The following is a 22,414-nucleotide window of genomic DNA, read 5'->3' on the forward strand; positions in this document are numbered from 1 at the left end:
TACAAATGTAACCCAGTCCGTTAATCTATACAAGGCCGGATGTGGTGCTGTCTTTATTATGGAGGCACCTAATAGGTGGGCCACCGTCGCCTTTTCTATGAAGGGACGGACTGTTACAACCATGCCTTCTCCGGGATACGAACCCATGCCCTTCGGCATCTCAGTCAGCTTCCCTGACCACTATACCGACTGGATGGCACTTGTAGTTATTTCTTCACTCATAACGAGTAGTCACCTTAACTACAGGAGACCACTGGGTGAGCAGCTGTGCGCCATGAAGACTTTCAGCTTTATTGCCCACTCAGTGACATTACCCTAATTACAATCAATTTTCATACAAATACAGATTTCAAATGCAGGTGATGGAGAACGGGGGAACCTAGCGTCTGCCAGAGGTAAGCCAGTGCACATTCCTCATCCTCCACTATCCAACGCTTTTTGAAGTATTTAAGGATTTAGGTGAGAAACATGGCCTTACAGAGTGGTTGTACTATAGATACAGATTTGGGAACAGAGGGTGCAAGAAACAGATTGCAATGCCAGAATATAAAACAGAGAAAATAAAGCGTAAAAGTATAATACTATAAGGTGTTTCTCCCCTCTTCTTAGCATGACTTCGTAGTGTAGTGGTCAGCACTCTCGGAACGTAATCGAGAGGCCCGTCGTTCGAGTTCCGGCGAAGGCGTTGCTCATTTTTCATATCTCCTGCTTTGAAAAATACCTAATGTTTCTACAATACAATAAATAAGTACTGCAATATAACAGTACATAAGTAATAAATACGTAATAAAACAAATAAATAGTGCAATGAAAAAGGCGTACAATATTAAATAAGTAGGGCAACGAAACCCCAGTTGCCTTTAAAAGGAAAGTATACAAGATATTTCTCCCTTCTTCTTAGCATGCCTTCGTAGTGTAGTGGTTAGCACGCTGGGCGCGTATTCCAGAGGTGCGTGGTTCGATTCCTGGTGAGGGTGTTGCTCATTTTTCACATCTCCTGCTTAAAAAAATATACCTAATGTCTCTAAAAATCTAAAGAAAAGTTTTTTAGGGGGATTTAAGATTGTCGTTGGTTTTTGATATAATGTCAAATAAAAATTAAAGTGCAGAAGACTGTTAAAGTCAACTCCGCATATTATCAGGAACAGATTTTACACCCAATTTTCAAATAAGAAATATCTTCTATTTACCCACAGTGCCATCAGTCAGTAGAACTGCATCAAAACAAAGCAAGTAGGATTACTTCAAAATCCACTTTAAAAAAATGGAACAAGAAACGAGTATCAAGGCCTTACCCTTCACTCCTATCCCTCGTAAATTTTTCCTGATGTATTGTTCACGGAGTTTTGCTCTTTCGGACTTTTAGCTGATTGTCCAGATGTCGGCCTACAACCCTCCTTGGGCTTTGAAAAGGTGTTCAAGAGGAATGGGATAAAATACCTCTTCCGCTACTAAAGAAAGCTTTACTATCTTGGAAATTACGGTGTAGAAAGATATTGCATAATAAGTGCCATCAAATGGAGCATTTAAAACACAAAAATTTTAGGTGAAATATTTCTCTAAATACAATGAAAATTGTCTAAAAAGTGGGCAAACAGCTTTAGTATTTACGCTGTCGTGAAGAGTATCTCAAAAGCGTTCCATTATTTGCTTTAGGAGAAACCTTGAATTCAAGAAAAAGGTAGTTTTTAGCGGATTAGTTTTCTTGTTTTGTCACTGTTGATTCAAAGGTGAGATTGAATTACAGTAGCTATGTTTTCTATTCAACATTTTATAATATCATATTTCTATATGTTTTCCTTGGTCTCTGGCGAAGGAGCATGTAGCGTACATCAAATTCAAATGAAAATTCCCATCAAAATAATACTCATTCTCATCATTACATCCTCTTCCATTTCCGTCAACTTTGACTCAGTTTCTTAAACAAGAATTTACCATTAACTGCAAAACGGCTGACCTTACAATAAAACGCGCAGAAACGCCGAAAGAATACATTTATACGAATTCTTTCGGCGGAACGCAGGGAGCACAAACCGAGTTAACTTCGGCAAATTCGTTTACGTAGTTTTATCGTATCCGAGTTGTGTGAAGCTTGGAAATAGTTAAGTACTACAACTTACCATTAGAATTCAAACCGTGGTGGAGCAAAAGCAACAGAAATTGATCTTGTGCGGTCTTCCAGAAAGTTTCTCATTGGCTCGTATTTTAAAAGTATTTATTATGTATTGAAATTTAACAATATCAGATCATCGAATTTAGAAGCATTTATTTCACTTAAACTAAAGAATAGGTAATAAGTGTTATAAAAATCGATTCCGCATATAAGTAGAAAAGTGATACTTCATCATCATAATTATTATTATTTGTTTACGTAACTGAAAAATTGGTGCAAAATGCTTAGAACTAATTGTGATTATCTTGTAGATGTCCACAGAGGTTAGGTTGTAGAGACATTATGTTATTTCGAAGCAAGAGAGATGAAAAATGAGCAGTGCCCTCGACGGTACTCGGACATCTCGAATAAGTGCCGAGTATGCTGACCATTACACCACGAAGGCATGCTAAGAACGCCGGAGAAATACCTTATATACTCCAGCTTTTAAACGGAGACTGCGAATTAGAGGACCCAGTCGCCAAATCCTGGTGGTGAAGAATCATCATCGACCACCCTTTTTAGTTCCGGCCCCACTGGAGAGATAGTAGGTCATTTTTCAAGCAGAAGATGTGAAAATAAGCAATGCCCTTGCCGGAACTCGAACCTCGGACCTCTCGATATGCGCTGCAGTTCTTGTTCGGGCACCACTGTAGAGACATTAGGTTATTTCGAAGCAGGATAGATGAAAAAGAGCAATGCCATCGCCGGGACTCGAACATCGGACTTCTCGAATATGCGCCGAGTGTGCTGACCATTACACCACTAAGGCATGCTAAGAAGGTAGGAGAAATACCTTATAATGTACGCTGATTGGCGAGTCATCGCTTCTGTACTTAACTACAGACACACAAGATAATACACGGAAAAATAAAATTTAAGCTAAACTTGATTAGCCACGAATTGCGGATATTGCAAGCTAAAACAAGAAAACTGAAATAGATACTTTCTATTCAAACCGCAACAGTAATTGCTTACCGGTACCTTCAAATTAAAATGAAGTTACAATAGAAAGTCTACAGCAAGGTAGAAGAAAACAATAGGCACAATAAAACATCTGCAGCACAATTTGGGCGGGAGCAGAAAACTATCAAGTTTTGACTCTTTATAGTGTAAACGAGCCACTAGTTTTCCTTAGAAAAGTCCTCCACTAAGGCATCTCTTTGCCTAGGCGGATAGCCTAGTGTGCTTCGCCATAATCAATCAAATCAAAAACCAATCTAAACTTACACTTATCCTCCACCACATTTTAGTTAGTTCCATTAAGCCATCTTCCACCGAGCTCCATGAAGTCTTTGAAGCGCTCCCCTGCGTTTAAGTTTTAAGCATAACTTTCACATGTGCCAGAAGTAAATATTGTGTGCTAGAAGTTAATATCTGTACGCCAGAAGTAAAGGATTTAGATTCATAGAGGCTAGACATTAAAAAAAGGTTGTAATACGTTTTTCATAGAATATGTTATTTCAGATCATATTATTGATTATGAGTTAAGTCGTGATTTGAATATTATTGGACAGAGGATTTCACTTTTGATTTTAATGGCACAATGATTTTATTGGCACAGTTTTAACAGTGATTGGCGACGTTGACTTCCACACCGAAGGGCCGGGTTCGAATCCCGGAGAAGGCATGGATGTTTGTAAATGTGTAGTGTCTGTGAAGAATGGACACACTCTAAATATGCGGTGAGCCGAAAGTTCTCTCGAGAGGTCGTTGGTAGGGGAATAGAGCGTGGAAGACCCTCTGACTCGTCCTCTCGGGGTGCTTCCATCAAAACTGGGAGCGGAAATGAGCCGTACTCTTATCTGTATGGTGTTCAAGGATATTGCCAACGACAAGCGCGATCTTGCACACCTTCCCACAATGAATTTCGTGGGTTTGTTCTGACGGGAGATAAGTCACAACAGCAACAAAAAAAGTAACATAGGAAAGTCATTAATTAAGGAATTACGCACACGAGAAACATAAAATATAAATATGCAGCTGTTTTTAAGACAGAAAGGAAAATAACCAAATTGAAAGAAAGAAATTAGTGAATATTTAAAATTAAAATTAATGTTATCTTACTCGCACACATACACTAACAATTGACTGGAAAATAAAATAAAATAAAATAAAAATAATAAGCTTAGATAAACCTTTAACTAAACCATGGGCTAAAAGCTGCAGTATGTTTAGTAACTATATATATCTATATTAACCAATTTTTTTATTACGATCTTACACATGTTACCCAGAATGGGATACACACGAGGAAAAATAATCGAAAGAATTTAGGTTAATTTAATATTTGTATTTAATATATTTATATTTATGTAGCGATTTTCCCCTTTTTAGTTGCGACATGGCGTAATTTCTACACTATGAAAGTACTGGCAGCTACAATGTCCTCCAAGATATAGTGCCCAAAAGTCCTCTTTCAGCGGCACTGACACTATTTGTATAAAAATTTCCCGTGTGCTTTATATACTATATTTGCCCTCTTATTTCTTCTATATAACTCATAGGTTGTTCAGCATATGATTTAGAAACTTCTGATTTATATTAACGAAGTAAAATACGTGTAGAGAAGGAAGTTATGTTGTGAAAATAATAAGAATATTGTTATTTTTTTGTATTGATTTATTTAGTTTGCTATTTTTAATAGAATTATTATTAAATTGTTTCATTTCCCTGTGCAATGCTGCACGCGACTTATTTCAAGAGATAGCTAAAAATAATTATAAATTAAAACATTCAGCAGCACGCGTATTTAATAATTAGACATCTCGTAATTGTACGCTTTTGCTTTTCGGGAAAAATCGAGAAAATACCAGACTATGTTAGTGCTGATTAAAAGCTCATAAAAGCCAGAGAAAGAGCATCTCAGCTCAGTTGTTTTATGAGTTTGTTTAGAAAACTGTTGTTGTTTACTGTAGCGAATTCGGATTAGCTTTCTATATTTTGAATTAGTTCTGTTCAATGTTTTGGTAGTTTAAAAATATAAGTACTGTGAGATATTGCAATGTTGTACGAATGTCTGAGGAAATTTAAGCATTTTGTTTTATTTGTTGCGATAATAATAAATGTTATTTACTTTTATCTAACTTGTGCAATCAATTTACTGCGAACCCGTACGCGCGCAACAATGTTATTGAACTTTATATAACTTTAACTGAGTTCTTTGAAATACTTTGAAATGTGGTTTTTGAATGTTTGAATGTTTTGAATGTTCTTTGAAATGTGGGGGCTGATGATTCAGTAATCTTAGTACATTTAATCCTATTCCTTTTAAATGGGCTATGTTACTCATTTAAGACTTCCTCTCAGGAACAGTACTTACCGTGTAATTCTTCCCTTAAGATTTCCAAGAGGTAAAATTAGCAATAAAAGTAATTATTAATTAGTAATAAAAAGGAAAGCATCCGCAAGTAGATACGGTAGTATTCATGTTATATATTTCACTCAATTTTCTCGCTCCTTTCTGCATGCCTTTGTGGTGTAATGGTAGCACACTCGGCGCGTATTCGAGAAGTCCATATTCGAGTCCTGGCGAGTGCATAGCACATTTTTCATGTCTTCCAGCATAAAAAAAGTCCTAATGTCTGTACAGTGACGCTCGAACTAAAAATGTGTGGATGATGATTCTTCACCATTAAGATTTGGCGTTTGGATCCCCTAATACCCAGTCGCACTTTAAAAGAGGGAGCATATAAGGTATTTTCTCCCTCTTTTATGGATGTCTTTGTGGTGTAATGGTAGCACGCTCGGCACGCATTCGAGAGGTCCAGGTTCGTGTCCCGGCGAGGATATTGTACATTTTTTATGTCACCCAGTATAAAAGAATCCTTATGTCACTACAAGTTTATTTCATCTATTCTTATCACATAATACAAAATTTATTTACCTGGTTTCCATTGAATTTGAATTTTCATTCTTTTAAGAAGTATTTGCTATTAAATTAATTCCGTTATAATGTATTACCATATTTTCCAAACATTTGAGTTATTTATTGCTTCTTAATCTGATGTCTTGCTCGGTTTTGTTTTTAATTCTAATAGGTACAAACACTAAATCAATATATTTTAACATACAATGTGCGCATATTTTCATTTTTGACTGAACTCAAATGTCCCAGCAGGAAGATAAATTGTCTAGACGATAGATTTCGTAAAATAATTTAGTGTTGGTCCTTGTTCTCTATCCTAGACAAACAATTTGTATTTTCATTATTAAGTTTCCTGGCACAACATAAATTCTCGGAGGAGATGTATGAGGTTCACTTCAGAAAACATTGAAGTTTGAAACTCCAATGAAGTTTCCAAACAGAGTTAAACTTACATAATAAATTATTTACTATGAAAATGGTACCAAAGGGGGAGTAAAAAATTTTACCATGCAATGGTATTTGAAAAGTTATGACAACAGTAACTGTCGATTGTTCATTAACTATATTAGGTTTGTTAATTCAAATTATTATAAGATCTTATACGAAATCAGCCGCATTATAAAGTCGAACCTGCTTAAAGCAATCATATCACTAAACTATTTTGACCAGGGACAGCCAACTTTTCTAATATACTATATGACGGAATTCCTTTTCTTAAAATTGTATCGAGATCTATCTACTAAAATCTTGACATATAACACATTTAATCCCGCGTCGGTTCACTCACTATAAATGCGCGTTTCACTTTTCAGATTGTTTCCACGAAATAATATCGCCCTGTATTATAATTAAAGAAATTAAATAATAAGGAATCGGCATGAATGTATGTATCTTTCCCGCATTTTAAAAAATTAAATGTACCTAGAACCATCAAATTTTGAATAGCGTAGTCCTCCACCCAAATATGGGAACCTGGAAGACCAAATTTGGAATTTGGACTTGTTTCCTGTCCATTTCCTATTTTGTAAAACTTTAACGAATTTGTGATTAAAAACCTCAATGATTTCAAAGCGAGCAGTAGTAAAACTGTACGGAATAAAAACTTTTTATCGCTAGCGCTCGAGACTTTCTATCGGAAATTCTATCCGCGCCTATCGGAAATGTTTCATGACTTTTCAATGACCCCATATATGCAGCAGAGCTGCAAAATCCCGCTATCTAAGTTTTATCATTATGCAGAGTGCGAAGCTGTGATAAATAGTTCAAAAACCAGATTTGTAACAGTGTTTCGGAAAATGAATAAGAATCCACACATTTGATAGAAATTTATAATGTGTCTAAATATCATTATCGAACTGCATTTTGGCATACTGAATAGAAAGATGTCAGTACGCTTGCCAAAACCCCTGATGCTGAAATCATTTTAGAACATTATTGCAAAGAAGACGGAAACTAATATAATATATCAGATAAACTTCTATTTCGAGGCAGTTTAAAGGATTTCATTTTTAAGAAAGTTTCAATAATAAAATTCATAGCAAAATTCTGTAGTTTGGCTTTTTAAAAAGTTTTATTAATTTTAACTCAGGGAAAACTTTTCAAAGTGAAACATATAAGCATATAATATTATTATTATAAGGAGCTGGAACAAGCCGGCTGTATGATCAAAAATCGGATTGGCCAGGGAAAAACATATAAAGTCCAAAATCTGAGTCTCAGTGCCGAATTCCAATTCTATCTTTGTTCTTAGTTGTAATCTTCATTATTGTCTCTGCAAAATCTTTCAAATTTCAATAGGTTATCAGGATTAGTATTCCTCTTTACTTGCTTTGGAAACATTAACTGTCCTGACTCGGAACAGGGAGCTTACTAAAGCTATGTTCAATAAATTGTGAATTAGACAATACACACAGGAAGGGTATACGAAACCCTTTATTTTTATTATCTTTACAGAGGTTTCCGGAACTTCGGAATACAGAGACCAACCACTTGTGGTCTGAACGTAAGAATATAAAAATACTAACTAAAACTCTAAATAAACTAACTTTGGATTAATATACAAGTGCCTACTTTAAGATTGGCCGTAAATTAACAAAAAGCCGTATGTAGTACAGAGAGCTGCTAAAAGTACGATACGTTTAAAATTATCACGAAGATTAAACCTCTGGCCTTGAAGGCAACCAGCAAACGAGTAAAACTACTATGGCAAGCGGCCTGCTTCTAATAACTCCTTCCTCTCTCTTGCTTGGCAAAAAGCCACAACTTAAGTACTTGGCGTTAGCAAGACAAATTTGCATAAATAAGTTAAAAGCTTTTAATTCTGGCCGGAAGTAGAAAATAAGAAGTGATAGTAAAGCTTTAAAATAAAATAAACGTTAGTAAAACTTAGGATCCTTACATACTTCCCGCCAGAGTTAATTAGTTTGAAACTGAGGTCTAAAACGACCTTGTTGAAAACTTTTAGCTCTAGAATCTAACTCAAGGCCAATCTTTTACAAACATTTCTCACTAAAAACTAGAAATTAAAAAAGTCGTTTTTACATTATTAACTCAATGGACAAGATTTTTCATCTGTACTGCATCTAAACAGGAGTTTCTAAGTTGAAATCTGGTTCCTTCCAGAGATCTGGAAGGAAAACTAGTTTAATGAAATGTTACACAATGAAATGGCAAGTAACATGAATACTTATATTTCTCTTTTAACATTCTTATTTCATTTATGACGTTATTTAATTATCTCCCCGTGCTCTCTGACATGTGTTGTAAAGAAAAACACCAAACACGAGCGTGTCTATGTACAAGTGTTCAACACTACCGCCTGCAATCAAAACATTAACGTGTTAAAATTCAACATAACAAGACCTCAGAACACACCTTATATTCATCTCTAAACCCTGAGGTACTATTCTGAAAAGTGGCTAACTCTGAAGTGTAGCGTCAGAGAGCCTAACTACATTCATTCAACCTTTAACACATATTCACAATAATTTTCTCTTTTTACAGTCACACGAATAAGTTAAAATTTTTGGCATCACTTTCACTTTTAACATATCACAGTATTTCTTAACTTTTAAAATAACAGTTCACATTGTGTATAAGGACATATTAACATGAAGTTAATTTTACGCATTTGGAAACATACATTAATAGTACATTGTTAACTTCTATTCTTTTCCAAGCAAGTGCCAATCCTTCTACATTGAAATACTACATTTCAAAAGTCTTTCAGACTAAAACTTCTTTCTTGCCAGAATCTTTTAAATAAAATTTTATACAATAATTTTTTTACAATTTTCTTAAGGTACCTTTCTCAAAGATTATCAATGTTTTTACAATATTCAAGTATTTACACATTCCTATTATACATTAATTTTAGTTTTACTCGGGAGTAATTGAAAAACGTAATACCAAAATAGGTAACAACTCATTTCTCGCCTTTTTGGCGATAAACGTAGGCCTCACATAAGGTAAAACTTCTTGAATTCTGCCACTTGCAGTAAGAATGAAAAATTAACTTAAGGTTTCAAAGTAACATAAAGTTTTACTTATCTTTGTGATATTCAGACATCCTTTTTTCTGCTCAGTCTTGGAAAGTGGCGAAGAATACGGTCTGGTTTATCTTCCTTCTTGTGCGGGTTCGCCCTTCGGTTCCTTCTTCGATGAGCTTTCTTTTTCTTCCAGTGCGGTCACCCTTGAAGACCTTCTTTTTAGCCTCTGCCTGTGGTCTCGGCCGTTTTATGGCAGCTGGTCTTGGCGGAACCGGGACAACTCTCTCTCTTTCCTGCTTGGATCTCGTTGCTGGCTGTTAAAATTTTTCTTGCTTCTTTGCATCTGCAGCTGGTCTTCCTTTATCCATTCGTCGACATTTGCTGCGTAGACTCCTATCCGATGGGTAGATCTTCCGTTTTGGAGCCGGGTTATAGTTGCCGTCATTTCTCCTGGCTCTCTTTGCATTCGTCGTACTTCTCCCTTCTTCATTCTGGGGGTGGTAGAGCCCCCTCTTTTCTGGTCGGTGGAACGGCTTCTTTTTCTTGTTACCTTCAATTTTCCAACGGGGGAACTTTCTTTTCAACTGCTCCTGTCTAGTAATGGCTTGCCCTTGTGATTGTCGTTGTTCCACCTCTGGAGCTTGTGCCTGCCGTGCCGGATCCTGCAAGAGATCTTTAAATATTGGCATTTTATTACGATTATAGAATGGTTTTATCTGGTCAATGTTTGCAGTGCATGTTTCACCATTCCTGGCTTTTAACACCACTACAGCCTGAGTTATTTTTTCTATGACATATGGTCCTTCAAATTGTGGATAAAATTTGGCAGTTTTATCTTCTGGTGCTGAAGAAAGTGAATGCTTAATTTTTAACACTTGATCTCCTACTTTATAAGTTACTCCCCGTTGTTTCATATCGTAATAAAGCTTCTGTTTTCTCTGTGCTACTTCAGTGTACTTTTTTGCTTCTTTAATTAATTTTTCTATATCGCCCATTTTAAATTCTGGGGCTCTTTGTAGAACATAAAATAATTTATCTAACGGCGTTATAATCTTTCTGCCTAAAAAGAACTCAGCAGGAGTTTTGCCCGTCGTATCATGTTTTGCGGTCCTAAGGGCGAAACCTAATTCATTGACATAGTTATCCCAGCTTTTATGAAAATTTTTAACATAACTACGGATAATTTTCACTATATTTCTATTGACCCGTTCCGCTATATTTGATTGCGGCCGATACGGGACCATTTTTAAATGGCGTATGCGCAGTTTTTGGCACATGTCTTCAAATATATTACTTATACTTACAAATTGAGGACCATTATCCGATATAACTTTTAGGGGTGCCCCGTATTTTAAAATATATTTATTTAAAATAGAATCAGTAACTAATTTCGCGGAGGCTCGTTTTAAGGGAACAATTTCGGTCCACTTACTAAAATGATTAACCATAACAAGGAGATGCCGACTTTTATTTAACTGACTTTTTGGGAAAGGGCCCAATAAATCGATGCCAATTATTTCATTTGGAAATTCGGATTTAATGCTATTTAGAAAACCGGCCGGGCAGAAATTAATATAATTAACTGCTTGACATGTTGGGCAGGACTGGACTATATGCCCTTGTTAACTTTTGCAGCTAAAGAAAATAAACTGCTTCGCGTACGCGTTGGATGATTTTTCGAATACCAGCATGAGAAGCTAATGGGGAGTCGTGTAACTCCTGCAGTATATTTAATCTAAGACTAGCTGGGATAACAGGTCGAAATTCGTTGTTGGAATTCGTAGTTTTTGTATAGAATAATAGACCATCTATTAGTTCGTAATGGGCCGCCCTATTTCTTATCGCCACAATATCTTGGTGGCAAAAATTTTCAGGATCCTTTAAATACTCATAAATATTTTTAAATTCAGGATCCTTACCCAGTTCGGTTATAACAGTTTCTCGGGAATGTATCGAACATGCTGTGAGCATTGACACCTTTACAGTATTACCTTCTTCATCTATTTTTATTCTGGATAGGGCATCTGCTACGATATTTTCCATTCCGGGGGTGTGCTTAATTACCAGATTATATTCTTGTAACTTGAGTGCCCATCTTATTAACCTTGGGGATAAGTTTTTCCCTGAGTACAATCTAGTTACCACCGCATGATAAGAATACACTGTTATTGGCGGCCTTGCAAAAGAGACTCGGAATTTTTGCACTGCTAACAGAACTGCAAGTGCCTCTCTCTCAGTCGCGGAATAATTTCTTTGTGTTTGATTTAAAGTTCTACTCTCATCGTTCTCAGGAAATTTCAAAACAGGGGCTTGCGTAAATGCTTGCTTTATTTTTTCGAAAGCACTATTGGCTTCGGCCGTCCACGAGAATCTTGTCTTTTTCCTTTTGAATTTTAACAATGGTTCAGCAATAGCTGCAAAATCTTTTATAAAGGAATTATAATATGAACAAAGTCCTAGAAAAGAAGAGAGCTTCTTCGCCGCATTTGGCGGCGGATACTATTGCACAGCGATTATTTTTGATTCGTCTGTCTCGATTCCTTTCTGAGATATTTTGTAACCTAAGTATTTTAATTTAGGGGCTGCAAATTTGCACTTTTCGAAATTAACTTTTAGACCGGCCTCATTTAATAACGAAAACACCTGTCTTAAATCCTGTACATGTTGGTCCAGATTATCACTAGTAATAATGATATCGTCTAAATAGATAAATGTGGTCTTTCCAAGAACAGGCCTTAGCACAATGTCCATACATCGCTGAAATGTTGCCGGTGCCCCTGAAAGGCCAAACGGTATACGCAAGAATGCATAAGTGCCAGACTTGGTTATAAAAGCAGTCTTAGGCACATCTTCCGGTTTAACCCCTATTTGAAAATAACCAGTCGTTAAGTCTAACGTAGTCATATATTTGGTAGAAGTAATGTTCCTTAGAATTTCTTCAATAATAGGTGACGGATATACCGGATATTTAGTCATGGAGTTTAATTTACGATAGTCAATTGCAAAACGCACCTTTTCGGATGTGTTACCGGATAGTCATTATTTTTCTTACATAACACAACCGGGCTAGCATAACTACTTGAGATGGGCATTATGATCTTTTTACGTAACATATCTCGAATGTGCCACTCTATAATTTTTTGTTTATTCTTATCATATCGATATGGCTTGTGGCGAACTGGCAGTGAATCTCCGGTGTCGATACTATGGTTAGTAACTTGAGTACCGGATATTTAGTCATGGAGATGGGCATTATGATCTTTTTACGTAACATATCTCGAATGTGCCACTCTATAATTTTTTGTTTATTCTTATCATATCGATATGGCTTGTGGCGAACTGGCAGTGAATCTCCGGTGTGGATACTATGGTTAGTAACTTGAGTAAATCTGGGAATATCACTAAATAACGAAGCAAATTCACTTACCACTTGTCGAATTTTTTGTTGCTCTTCCTTAGGCAGGTGGTCGAGGTTTAACATCGGTGGTTCTATTTTTTCTTCTCGAACTGGTTTCATCGTCAGCTTAAGGGACGCTTCGTTAAAATCCAGCGTTGCTTCTGCCTCTGAAAGAAAATCTATCCCTAAAATGACATGTGCTTGTAATTTTTTTACGATAAAAAACATGATCTTTACTTGTTCGTCCTTGATACGAATGTATAAGGGTAATTTACCTATGCACTTGCATCTTTCTCCCTGCGCAGCTAACACTGTCGTATTATCCGAATTATATATGCGGTATTTACGGAAATACTTCCTAAAAAAATCTTCTGCCACACAGGAACACTGCGCGCCTGTATCCAGGAGTGCGGTGGCTGGGATGTTATTCACCAACACTTCAATCTTTGGAAGAGTCAAATTTTTCGCCATAACTGTATTTAACTTGAAGAAAGAGGGGTTTTCTTGGCCTTCGGATTTCCGCACCCTCACGTCAGTAGAAATCCGTTCTAGTTTAAATTTTGTTTCTTCCTTTCCATGCTTTCCTTGTTTTTCCACTGGCCTTCAGACTTTTTTTCTGGCTTACTATTGAACTGTCGACGTTCGCCGGTTGTTTTTGGATACTCGGGTTTCCTTGCCCACTGATTCGCTTTGCTTCCGTAGCCGTGTTCTTGACTTTGCTGTGGTCTTGGCGCACCAAATTGGCTTCGTTGCTCATACTGGCGTCTTCTTTCAATGTCCGCCGTTCTTCTACTTTCAAACTGGATTGCTAGCTCAAATAACTTTTCCAGTGTAGTCGGATTCCTTAATTCAATAAAGTCTTGTACTTGGGGAAGTAACCTCGGCAAAATCACTTGGATTATCTCAGGATCCGGACGGTTTCCATACAAGAGTTTAAAGACGTGAATTTTTCTTAAAATAAAGGTGGAAAGATTTTCGATTCGTTGCTGATATATGCTGAAGAGTTCCGTTTCTAATCTTGCGCGATCTCTTACGACAGGGAAGGCTTTTACTAAGGCAGTCTTAAAATTTTCGTAAGTATAGGTGGGACTTCCCGCTTGACCCAAGAGGCTTCTGCCTATACATTTGAACCAATTAAGCGCTTGGCCCCTCAAAGCGTTGGTAGCTAAGGTGACTTTCTGGAACTCATGTACTGAATACAGCATGAAGTGGTCATCCAATTTTTCCAAAAAACTGGTTACCGGTGAGTTTCCATTAAATGTTGCTTCTGGTTTTATCGATGCGCGCATGGTCTGTACGTTGTAACCAAATCCTTCCAGGGCGGCAGCTGGCATTTCTGGATTCTGATCCCCTTCTGCAGGCACCACAGGTTCTTCTTGAAACTCCGACATGGTTATTCTTCTTCGTCGGGCGCCACTATCAGGATTAGTATTCCTCTTTACTTGCTTTGGAAACATTAACTGTCCTGACTCGGAACAGGGAGCTTACTAAAGCTATGTTCAATAAATTGTGAATTAGACAATACACACAGGAAGGGTATACGAAACCCTTTATTTTTATTATCTTTACAGAGGTTTCCGGAACTTCGGAATACAGAGACCAACCACTTGTGGTCTGAACGTAAGAATATAAAAATACTAACTAAAACTCTAAATAAACTAACTTTGGATTAATATACAAGTGCCTACTTTAAGATTGGCCGTAAATTAACAAAAAGCCGTATGTAGTACAGAGAGCTGCTAAAAGTACGATACGTTTAAAATTATCACGAAGATTAAACCTCTGGCCTTGAAGGCAACCAGCAAACGAGTAAAACTACTATGGCAAGCGGCCTGCTTCTAATAACTCCTTCCTCTCTCTTGCTTGGCAAAAAGCCACAACTTAAGTACTTGGCGTTAGCAAGACAAATTTGCATAAATAAGTTAAAAGCTTTTAATTCTGGCCGGAAGTAGAAAATAAGAAGTGATAGTAAAGCTTTAAAATAAAATAAACGTTAGTAAAACTTAGGATCCTTACATACTTCCCGCCAGAGTTAATTAGTTTGAAACTGAGGTCTAAAACGACCTTGTTGAAAACTTTTAGCTCTAGAATCTAACTCAAGGCCAATCTTTTACAAACATTTCTCACTAAAAACTAGAAATTAAAAAAGTCGTTTTTACATTATTAACTCAATGGACAAGATTTTTCATCTGTACTGCATCTAAACAGGAGTTTCTAAGTTGAAATCTGGTTCCTTCCAGAGATCTGGAAGGAAAACTAGTTTAATGAAATGTTACACAATGAAATGGCAAGTAACATGAATACTTATATTTCTCTTTTAACATTCTTATTTCATTTATGACGTTATTTAATTATCTCCCCGTGCTCTCTGACATGTGTTGTAAAGAAAAACACCAAACACGAGCGTGTCTATGTACAAGTGTTCAACACTACCGCCTGCAATCAAAACATTAACGTGTTAAAATTCAACATAACAAGACCTCAGAACACACCTTATATTCATCTCTAAACCCTGAGGTACTATTCTGAAAAGTGGCTAACTCTGAAGTGTAGCGTCAGAGAGCCTAACTACATTCATTCAACCTTTAACACATATTCACAATAATTTTCTCTTTTTACAGTCACACGAATAAGTTAAAATTTTTGGCATCACTTTCACTTTTAACATATCACAGTATTTCTTAACTTTTAAAATAACAGTTCACATTGTGTATAAGGACATATTAACATGAAGTTAATTTTACGCATTTGGAAACATACATTAATAGTACATTGTTAACTTCTATTCTTTTCCAAGCAAGTGCCAATCCTTCTACATTGAAATACTACATTTCAAAAGTCTTTCAGACTAAAACTTCTTTCTTGCCAGAATCTTTTAAATAAAATTTTATACAATAATTTTTTTACAATTTTCTTAAGGTACCTTTCTCAAAGATTATCAATGTTTTTACAATATTCAAGTATTTACACATTCCTATTATACATTAATTTTAGTTTTACTCGGGAGTAATTGAAAAACGTAATACCAAAATAGGTAACAACTCATTTCTCGCCTTTTTGGCGATAAACGTAGGCCTCACATAAGGTAAAACTTCTTGAATTCTGCCACTTGCAGTAAGAATGAAAAATTAACTTAAGGTTTCAAAGTAACATAAAGTTTTACTTATCTTTGTGATATTCAGACATCCTTTTTTCTGCTCAGTCTTGGAAAGTGGCGAAGAATACGGTCTGGTTTATCTTCCTTCTTGTGCGGGTTCGCCCTTCGGTTCCTTCTTCGATGAGCTTTCTTTTTCTTCCAGTGCGGTCACCCTTGAAGACCTTCTTTTTAGCCTCTGCCTGTGGTCTCGGCCGTTTTATGGCAGCTGGTCTTGGCGGAACCGGGACAACTCTCTCTCTTTCCTGCTTGGATCTCGTTGCTGGCTGTTAAAATTTTTCTTGCTTCTTTGCATCTGCAGCTGGTCTTCCTTTATCCATTCGTCGACATTTGCTGCGTAGACTCCTATCCGATGGGTAGATCTTCCGTTTTGGAGCCGGGTTATAGTTGCCGTCATTTCTCCTGGCTCTCTTTGCATTCGTCGTACTTCTCCCTTCTTCATTCTGGGGGTGGTAGAGCCCCCTCTTTTCTGGTCGGTGGAACGGCTTCTTTTTCTTGTTACCTTCAATTTTCCAACGGGGGAACTTTCTTTTCAACTGCTCCTGTCTAGTAATGGCTTGCCCTTGTGATTGTCGTTGTTCCACCTCTGGAGCTTGTGCCTGCCGTGCCGGATCCTGCAAGAGATCTTTAAATATTGGCATTTTATTACGATTATAGAATGGTTTTATCTGGTCAATGTTTGCAGTGCATGTTTCACCATTCCTGGCTTTTAACACCACTACAGCCTGAGTTATTTTTTCTATGACATATGGTCCTTCAAATTGTGGATAAAATTTGGCAGTTTTATCTTCTGGTGCTGAAGAAAGTGAATGCTTAATTTTTAACACTTGATCTCCTACTTTATAAGTTACTCCCCGTTGTTTCATATCGTAATAAAGCTTCTGTTTTCTCTGTGCTACTTCAGTGTACTTTTTTGCTTCTTTAATTAATTTTTCTATATCGCCCATTTTAAATTCTGGGGCTCTTTGTAGAACATAAAATAATTTATCTAACGGCGTTATAATCTTTCTGCCTAAAAAGAACTCAGCAGGAGTTTTGCCCGTCGTATCATGTTTTGCGGTCCTAAGGGCGAAACCTAATTCATTGACATAGTTATCCCAGCTTTTATGAAAATTTTTAACATAACTACGGATAATTTTCACTATATTTCTATTGACCCGTTCCGCTATATTTGATTGCGGCCGATACGGGACCATTTTTAAATGGCGTATGCGCAGTTTTTGGCACATGTCTTCAAATATATTACTTATACTTACAAATTGAGGACCATTATCCGATATAACTTTTAGGGGTGCCCCGTATTTTAAAATATATTTATTTAAAATAGAATCAGTAACTAATTTCGCGGAGGCTCGTTTTAAGGGAACAATTTCGGTCCACTTACTAAAATGATTAACCATAACAAGGAGATGCCGACTTTTATTTAACTGACTTTTTGGGAAAGGGCCCAATAAATCGATGCCAATTATTTCATTTGGAAATTCGGATTTAATGCTATTTAGAAAACCGGCCGGGCAGAAATTAATATAATTAACTGCTTGACATGTTGGGCAGGACTGGACTATATGCCCTTGTTAACTTTTGCAGCTAAAGAAAATAAACTGCTTCGCGTACGCGTTGGATGATTTTTCGAATACCAGCATGAGAAGCTAATGGGGAGTCGTGTAACTCCTGCAGTATATTTAATCTAAGACTAGCTGGGATAACAGGTCGAAATTCGTTGTTGGAATTCGTAGTTTTTGTATAGAATAATAGACCATCTATTAGTTCGTAATGGGCCGCCCTATTTCTTATCGCCACAATATCTTGGTGGCAAAAATTTTCAGGATCCTTTAAATACTCATAAATATTTTTAAATTCAGGATCCTTACCCAGTTCGGTTATAACAGTTTCTCGGGAATGTATCGAACATGCTGTGAGCATTGACACCTTTACAGTATTACCTTCTTCATCTATTTTTATTCTGGATAGGGCATCTGCTACGATATTTTCCATTCCGGGGGTGTGCTTAATTACCAGATTATATTCTTGTAACTTGAGTGCCCATCTTATTAACCTTGGGGATAAGTTTTTCCCTGAGTACAATCTAGTTACCACCGCATGATAAGAATACACTGTTATTGGCGGCCTTGCAAAAGAGACTCGGAATTTTTGCACTGCTAACAGAACTGCAAGTGCCTCTCTCTCAGTCGCGGAATAATTTCTTTGTGTTTGATTTAAAGTTCTACTCTCATCGTTCTCAGGAAATTTCAAAACAGGGGCTTGCGTAAATGCTTGCTTTATTTTTTCGAAAGCACTATTGGCTTCGGCCGTCCACGAGAATCTTGTCTTTTTCCTTTTGAATTTTAACAATGGTTCAGCAATAGCTGCAAAATCTTTTATAAAGGAATTATAATATGAACAAAGTCCTAGAAAAGAAGAGAGCTTCTTCGCCGCATTTGGCGGCGGATACTATTGCACAGCGATTATTTTTGATTCGTCTGTCTCGATTCCTTTCTGAGATATTTTGTAACCTAAGTATTTTAATTTAGGGGCTGCAAATTTGCACTTTTCGAAATTAACTTTTAGACCGGCCTCATTTAATAACGAAAACACCTGTCTTAAATCCTGTACATGTTGGTCCAGATTATCACTAGTAATAATGATATCGTCTAAATAGATAAATGTGGTCTTTCCAAGAACAGGCCTTAGCACAATGTCCATACATCGCTGAAATGTTGCCGGTGCCCCTGAAAGGCCAAACGGTATACGCAAGAATGCATAAGTGCCAGACTTGGTTATAAAAGCAGTCTTAGGCACATCTTCCGGTTTAACCCCTATTTGAAAATAACCAGTCGTTAAGTCTAACGTAGTCATATATTTGGTAGAAGTAATGTTCCTTAGAATTTCTTCAATAATAGGTGACGGATATACCGGATATTTAGTCATGGAGTTTAATTTACGATAGTCAATTGCAAAACGCACCTTTTCGGATGTGTTACCGGATAGTCATTATTTTTCTTACATAACACAACCGGGCTAGCATAACTACTTGAGATGGGCATTATGATCTTTTTACGTAACATATCTCGAATGTGCCACTCTATAATTTTTTGTTTATTCTTATCATATCGATATGGCTTGTGGCGAACTGGCAGTGAATCTCCGGTGTCGATACTATGGTTAGTAACTTGAGTACCGGATATTTAGTCATGGAGATGGGCATTATGATCTTTTTACGTAACATATCTCGAATGTGCCACTCTATAATTTTTTGTTTATTCTTATCATATCGATATGGCTTGTGGCGAACTGGCAGTGAATCTCCGGTGTGGATACTATGGTTAGTAACTTGAGTAAATCTGGGAATATCACTAAATAACGAAGCAAATTCACTTACCACTTGTCGAATTTTTTGTTGCTCTTCCTTAGGCAGGTGGTCGAGGTTTAACATCGGTGGTTCTATTTTTTCTTCTCGAACTGGTTTCATCGTCAGCTTAAGGGACGCTTCGTTAAAATCCAGCGTTGCTTCTGCCTCTGAAAGAAAATCTATCCCTAAAATGACATGTGCTTGTAATTTTTTTACGATAAAAAACATGATCTTTACTTGTTCGTCCTTGATACGAATGTATAAGGGTAATTTACCTATGCACTTGCATCTTTCTCCCTGCGCAGCTAACACTGTCGTATTATCCGAATTATATATGCGGTATTTACGGAAATACTTCCTAAAAAAATCTTCTGCCACACAGGAACACTGCGCGCCTGTATCCAGGAGTGCGGTGGCTGGGATGTTATTCACCAACACTTCAATCTTTGGAAGAGTCAAATTTTTCGCCATAACTGTATTTAACTTGAAGAAAGAGGGGTTTTCTTGGCCTTCGGATTTCCGCACCCTCACGTCAGTAGAAATCCGTTCTAGTTTAAATTTTGTTTCTTCCTTTCCATGCTTTCCTTGTTTTTCCACTGGCCTTCAGACTTTTTTTCTGGCTTACTATTGAACTGTCGACGTTCGCCGGTTGTTTTTGGATACTCGGGTTTCCTTGCCCACTGATTCGCTTTGCTTCCGTAGCCGTGTTCTTGACTTTGCTGTGGTCTTGGCGCACCAAATTGGCTTCGTTGCTCATACTGGCGTCTTCTTTCAATGTCCGCCGTTCTTCTACTTTCAAACTGGATTGCTAGCTCAAATAACTTTTCCAGTGTAGTCGGATTCCTTAATTCAATAAAGTCTTGTACTTGGGGAAGTAACCTCGGCAAAATCACTTGGATTATCTCAGGATCCGGACGGTTTCCATACAAGAGTTTAAAGACGTGAATTTTTCTTAAAATAAAGGTGGAAAGATTTTCGATTCGTTGCTGATATATGCTGAAGAGTTCCGTTTCTAATCTTGCGCGATCTCTTACGACAGGGAAGGCTTTTACTAAGGCAGTCTTAAAATTTTCGTAAGTATAGGTGGGACTTCCCGCTTGACCCAAGAGGCTTCTGCCTATACATTTGAACCAATTAAGCGCTTGGCCCCTCAAAGCGTTGGTAGCTAAGGTGACTTTCTGGAACTCATGTACTGAATACAGCATGAAGTGGTCATCCAATTTTTCCAAAAAACTGGTTACCGGTGAGTTTCCATTAAATGTTGCTTCTGGTTTTATCGATGCGCGCATGGTCTGTACGTTGTAACCAAATCCTTCCAGGGCGGCAGCTGGCATTTCTGGATTCTGATCCCCTTCTGCAGGCACCACAGGTTCTTCTTGAAACTCCGACATGGTTATTCTTCTTCGTCGGGCGCCACTATCAGGATTAGTATTCCTCTTTACTTGCTTTGGAAACATTAACTGTCCTGACTCGGAACAGGGAGCTTACTAAAGCTATGTTCAATAAATTGTGAATTAGACAATACACACAGGAAGGGTATACGAAACCCTTTATTTTTATTATCTTTACAGAGGTTTCCGGAACTTCGGAATACAGAGACCAACCACTTGTGGTCTGAACGTAAGAATATAAAAATACTAACTAAAACTCTAAATAAACTAACTTTGGATTAATATACAAGTGCCTACTTTAAGATTGGCCGTAAATTAACAAAAAGCCGTATGTAGTACAGAGAGCTGCTAAAAGTACGATACGTTTAAAATTATCACGAAGATTAAACCTCTGGCCTTGAAGGCAACCAGCAAACGAGTAAAACTACTATGGCAAGCGGCCTGCTTCTAATAACTCCTTCCTCTCTCTTGCTTGGCAAAAAGCCACAACTTAAGTACTTGGCGTTAGCAAGACAAATTTGCATAAATAAGTTAAAAGCTTTTAATTCTGGCCGGAAGTAGAAAATAAGAAGTGATAGTAAAGATTTAAAATAAAATAAACGTTAGTAAAACTTAGGATCCTTACAAGGTCCTTTTAAAATCTTTCTTAAAATTCTTTCTATATTTCTCTTTTGCACTCCGGGTAAGCGTATATTCATCGACGAAGTGCTTGTCGTCGCCAAACGTAGTACAAATTAAGCATTTATCATTATTCTGTAGATGGAACTGATTAAAATAAGCCGGGAAATGCCCATGATTAGTCAGTACCTAATTTATATCAACATTATTTCTAATATTCATCTTCTTTTTTAACTTTATACTTTTCATTAACTTTTTTGCCTTATTAGACGACTTCCATTCCGTATAAATCCAGTTTTCCATTTTAGCAATGGTCTTATTCCTTGAATCTTGGATATTAAAATTATTGGTCTCATCCCCAAGTGCCGTCATTTTAGCAAGGGTGTCCGCTCCTTCATTTCCTACAATTCCACTGTGTGCTTTCACCCAATGTAATTTAACAATAAATTTTCTTTTAGCCTTTTTTAAACAAATCTTTTATTCCATTAATCAGTCGATTTTTATGATTTGGTTGGGCGAGTGCCTGAAGCAAAGATAGGGAGGGCATCAGTATAAATATTTATAAAACATCGAACTGTTAATTTTTTATTAATCCAAATTAAAGCCTCTGTCAATGCGTATAGATCTGCTTGATAAACCGAATTCATTGGTTTAAGTTTTATTCTCACATTGTCTATCTCAACTCCATGACAGGACTACCCACTCCCTCATCAATTCCAGAACCATCTGTAAAAACGTCTGTTTCGCCACTTTAAGGAAACTCAAGATCAAATCGTGTCATTGAGTGAATAATAACCTCATTCTTTTGTTGAAAGGCCTTACTCGTGAGTACTTTTTGTCCAATTTCAGTATGTATAATTTTATTAACTAATAGAAACTTTTTGTAGTATAATTTGTATAAAATCGAGAGGGGCGGAACACCCGCAAGGACGCAGGCAACTTCGGTCGAAACGGTTCTGAAGGCTCTTGTAATGGCAAGCATCCATTCAGAACCGTT

This window comes from Stegodyphus dumicola, chromosome 5 (genome assembly GCF_044657685.1).
Source record: "Stegodyphus dumicola isolate Sdum_Otavi_A_Nest chromosome 5, ASM4465768v1".
NCBI classification, from domain to species: Eukaryota; Metazoa; Arthropoda; class Arachnida; order Araneae; family Eresidae; genus Stegodyphus; species Stegodyphus dumicola.